This window comes from Coffea arabica, chromosome 3c (genome assembly GCF_036785885.1).
Source record: "Coffea arabica cultivar ET-39 chromosome 3c, Coffea Arabica ET-39 HiFi, whole genome shotgun sequence".
Lineage (NCBI taxonomy): Eukaryota > Viridiplantae > Streptophyta > Magnoliopsida > Gentianales > Rubiaceae > Coffea > Coffea arabica.
Window position 1 is genome coordinate 31,858,995 of NC_092314.1, and position 5,778 is coordinate 31,864,772.

Consider the following 5,778-nt stretch of genomic DNA (forward strand, 5'->3'; position numbering starts at 1 on the left):
GTGAATTTTACCGAATTTCCAAAATTGACTGAAAACCAAGCCTGAATCTGTCTTGAAGAGACAAGTCAGCCACTTTAAGCCAAAATTTGAGTGTCTTCCATTTAGAATCTTAGAAAAGTGTCTTCTAAGAACGTTTAGTGTTTTGGATCTAGTTTCCAATGGTATAAGATTTTCCATTTTTGGACCTACTGAGTGCAAGATATGATTTTTCTAAACTTGACGCACAAAGCTGAAATTTGCCGATTATTTAGAAAAATGCAATTTCAGGAACTTGACTTCTTTTCTCGATATCGATTGAACATTTTGAACTCGATTTCATGGAAGATGCTAGTCTCTCTTTGAACTTTAAAACTTCACTCTTGAACCTCGAGTTGAGAGAATTAAAGCTCTCTTTTAAGACTTTGATGTAGTCTAAATGAGTGGGCATCCTTTATTGGTAAATGCATGATTGTGAGTGAAGTTAATTATTGCTTGCTCAAGGGCTCAAGGGGACCTTCGAGAGGAACTCGAAGCGGACGCCTAAACACTTGTTTGTGCACTATTCACTTGTTTTGAATTGGTGAGTGTTCCATATAGGAGTACGTGACTTGAATAGTTTTATGACATGTTTACTCCATGGTCATTATGTGTTTAACTGTTAAATGCTACCGATAATTGTTCCTATGAACTTTTCCACCATTTTTAGGTGAGTGCGTACCTTATCTCGCTCGGCCTACTAAAATGTTAAATGTCTATCAATTACCATTTACCGTTTACCGTTTATCGTGATTATTTACCGTTTACCGATTTACTTGATTACTTACTTACTTGATTATCGTAAATTACATGTTCATATGAAATTACCACATTTGCTTACGTGTTTAAGTGTTAAGTGTTACTGATAATTGCTCATATGAAATTGCCCACCGTTTTAAGGCGAGTGTGTATTTTATCTCACTCGACCTACTAAAATGACAGATTTTTACCGATAATTGAGAACTATTACCGTTTACCGTTTACCGATTTACTCGATTACTTGTGCATGTTATAGGCTCTAAGCTGAACTGGGCCCTGCCCTTGGTTACTAACCTGCTCGAGCCAGGACTGGGTTCGGTCAGGTAGGTTGGAACCCTAGGCTACCGTTTCGGTATACTCGAGTATTACCACTGGAGGGATAAGATGATGGCCAGACAATACCGAGGGGATCGGAAGTTATAAGGTGAAGTTGACCGAAATGGTTCCACTGGAACACCGTATCTTTCAATATGTGTTTATTTCTATACAATGATAACTGTTTCATGTTAATGTGCCAATATGCAACCTTGAACCATAGATGTGGTATGCTCAAATTATCTGATTATTAGAACTGCTAGAGTGTTTTGGGACCTCACTGGGCTGTGTAAATCATTCCACATTTTTGTTTTCCTTAACAAGGTTAGAGACCAAGGGTGCTCGTGAATAGTAGATTGTTTTCTTTTGAAGACCTTAAGTTGTATTATAACGGATGGTTACAGTACATATTCTTTTGGATTGTATTAAGCTTGAAAGCTAACTAATTATAAGTATGAAATATTTTAGAGTACTTTAATTATATAGTGAAAATATTTGAAGTATTTCAAGCTTTTGGATTATAGATTGTAGTGAGTCCCGGCGAGAGTTAGGCAAGCATTCCGCGGATACCCTAGGGTTCGCCCTAGGGAGAAGTGGGGGCGTCACACTTGCTTTGGCATTCGGGCCTGATATGAGGGGATGATCGGAGAAACGGGACTGAAGATAAGCGGTGATTTATAGACATTATAATTCTATGGTTGACAGAGTGTCCATGGATCATGGACAAGCTGCTATGGAACCTGCTCCTGAGAGCAGACTGTATCATTTTACATGAATGCGTTCTTTACTATACATTGTTAAATAAGTTATCTGGATATTACTTGTTTCATGGAATACGTGATCATGCCATCATGTGAATGTTATAATACCTGATAGATTGCTTGTTGTTTTCTTGGAACCTCACTAGGTTTCTAACTCATTCCTCTATTTGTTTTCCTTAATAGAGTGTGGTGATGAGAGAGATGAGGATAGTAATAATTTGTAATAGGAAATCTTGATCTTGTATTTGGCCGACACACTGTATTATGGTACTAGTTGCTTAAACTCTTCTCTTTTGGCTTGTAATTTAATTTGAATATTGCGACGTTTGTAGCATGTAAATGCTGTATTGAAGGACTTTAGTGTTATGGATTGGAATTTGTGAGTGACTCCTGGCGAGAGTTAGACAGGAGATTCACCAAACCCTTAGGTGCGTCCTAGGGGAAGATGGGGTTGTCACATGACCGGTCATAAATTGGCCACAATCAGGTACAGGATCGGTTGAGATGAAGATGGATGATAAGTGTGTATTTTGCACGTTTGAAGTGTGTTTTATTATTTAGTTTTGGGTGTTTTAATCATTTTAATACCTAAATAACTAGGTTTCAGTGGAGTTTGCATTTTATGGTTTAAGTAAGACAAAATCATTTCTATGTGTTTAAGTGGTTTTAAACTTCATGTTTTTGTAGGTTTAATGATTCAATCATCAAATGGAATGAAGTGAGATTGATGATGATTTGAAATAATTTAAAGTGAATGAGAAGTGCAAAATGTTTAAAGTGTGAAATGCAATCAGGTCCAAAAGAAGGAAAGTTTGACAACTCTGACACCGTTTGATATTTTGGCTATAACTCAAGTTACAAGAATTGGATTGAGATTATTCTTGAACCATTTGGAAGCTAAGACATAGTTCTATATTTCTTATGAGACATTGAAATCTAGTTCATGCATTTTTATGGTTAAAAATTTGAAATACTATCATATATTTTTGCTATCAAAAGCTGAAATAGGGGATTGATCAGTCAAGGATATTTTTGACATTTCTCAGCCTACAGACATTCAAATAATATGATTCTTCATGTATTGGAAAGGTAACTCAAAGGGCTCCAATTTTCATTTGTGTACAAAAGCTAATTTGGCTTTTATCATTGAAAAAATTATAGTTGAAACTTATGCAAAAACATAGCAATATTGAGGAATCATCAAAAAGTGCCAAACCTACAAAATACAGGAATCGCAAACAAATCCATGGGATATAGATCATGGATCTAGGGCCACGGATCCTTGATTTTAGCTACCAAATTTCTCTGCAACTTGCACTCTATTCACACGAGCTTTTTGACAATTTTTTGCGAGAATTTTGACTAAATATGCATAAGAAAGCATAGAGCCTTCAAGAAATGCTTTTTGGCGATTTCAAAACACAACTTGCATTAACTTTAACAACTCATTTGGAGCTTGAATTCATCTATAAATAGAGCCTTGGAGAGCTTATTTGCTTAACTTTGGAGCCTAAAGAAACTACACAAAATGTAGTATTTCACTAGAACTTCTTAGTTCATTAATGTAGTATAGCTTAATATAGTTAGTTTCATCCAATCCTTGTATGTAGCTAGACATAGATGAAGTTGAGGATGAAGATGGAGAGTTTGAAACTCAAGTGATATGGGTAACATCTCTTCTATCACTTTATTTTTTGTATTGATTCTCATACTTAGTTAGAATATAAATTTGGTTCTTGTTTTCTTAACTTTCATGTTTTTCTAGTTTGTAAATCTAGGGAGTCGATGAACTTCTATGATCGTTAACCTAGTTTTCATGGTTATGATAAATGTTGGATATTTGAAGAATTGAGCACTTTTATTGGTATATTTGTGACGGCCCCACCTTCCCCTAAGGCGAACCAAAGGGTTTAGCGGACCGCCTGCCCAACTCTTGCCGGGACTCATTTACTTACTATATTCCTCAAGTAAATTACAAGGTACAACTTGAATAATACATCCAATTCTCCAAAATTACATATCATAAGCGAAGCGGAAACTAGTTCTAAGCGTAGAATGTAGATATACATCCGATTCAATTCCAAACATTTATACAGGCCCAAAAGTGCATAAACCAAAACCAAATCTAAACTATACAAGATGTACGCCATCCAGCTATATAGAGATCCAAATACAAGATCTTCCTTTACTCCGATCCCTGTGAGGAGAAGAAGATAGAAGCTCAGGGAGTGACCAGTAAAATCAACAGCCAAGTATATTTCACAATAAAGCATTGATATGATGTCATGATGCAGTAATCAAATGTTCATTTATTGCTCACAAGAGCCAGTGAAGTTCTTGTACTTAAATATCCAATGCTCGTTTAGATCAGGTAACCGTGAAACAAAAGTAAGGAGCCATCGTGCTCCAAAGAATGTGTAAACAATAGTGGAGACATTGGTTCTAAGCACAAGACTTTCCAGGAACTCATTGGAGTCAAATTATGTCATGGCACACACCCGAACCCCAAATGATATGCAATGGAGTAATAAATGCAAGAATTAGTTCAAAAGTAACTTTGGAAATAGTTGAGGGATCACTCACCAACCACGACTCACGAGCCTCATCCATCATTTATTATTGTCTTTCTCAAGTCCACGCCCTAGATCACAAATGGAAATAAGGACTAAAACGATCAAAGCGGAAAAATAGTAAAGGAATGCATCGGGCGTGCGCGGAAATGAAAATGGTACAAAACGGTTACACGATTTTGCCCATAACTGGAGCTGTGGTTATAAGATCAAAATGTACTAGGTAGTGTCTCTAAGCTTAGACAAAGAGTTACAACTTTCATGAAGACACCTCAACCTAGTTTTCAGTGTATCCAAGTCAAATTTGCCAAATATAGAACTAGAACTCCAAAGGCTAGTTTATCTTTCTCGTGAAAATTTGGCAGCATGCCCCTTGTGTTTACCTAATTTTCCAACCATTTAGGCTTCAATCCTTACTCAATCCAACCCAACATCATCCATAACATAATTTCAGTTCATTAGCCATTCCATAGGCTCACAACAACACACGAACAAAGATTAAGCTAATATCAAGTGCGGAAATGCAATTACAAAAGACAGATTTGACGGGCTTTGCGGAAATAACATATCTGAGGCTACGCTTATCGGATTGATACATAGCTTATACCATATCGAAGCAAAGATGAAGGCCTACAACTTTCATGAAGAGCACTTAGTCTAATTTGCAGTGTAACCTGATCAAATTCCCAACTCACATAACCTGGTTTCAACTATTCGGCTAATCAACCGCACCGCGTTCAAATGACCATATCTCAGTCTACCAAGGTCCATTTAAGGCATTCTTGGTGGCGTTACCAAGCTAAGACAGGGTACTGAAACTTTCATGTTTTGGTGAAAGGCTAAATCCAAACGAGTTATAGTGAATAAACTCAACCAAAAGGACTAAACTGTCCACGCGGAACTCTGGAAAGTGACCTAGATCAGCGAGGGTATTTTCATCTTTTCACAAGCTACATTGCTCCGATTGAGCTGAAATTTTGTAGACAGCTATAAAATACCATTATCTACAACTTTCATGTTTTGACCTAAGGCCAATTCGGTCTCTAACATGAGGCAACAAAACCGGACAGAAAGGGGGGAAATTTTCCAGAAATCTGGAATTTTCAGTTTTCAATCCAACCTTCCTTGATTTCTTACTTCCAACACTACCAAAGCCCCTTATATAACCTTATATACAACATATACTAGCTATTCAACAAGTTTAGGCAGAAATTTATTAAACCCTAACTTGCATATATCATCCAAAAATCATCACAACAACTTGCATATCTTGTAATCAAGCCAAAGCAGGAGCTAACTATCATCTTAAACCAAAATTTAAATGGACAACACCCATGATCAGATTTTATACCTCAAAA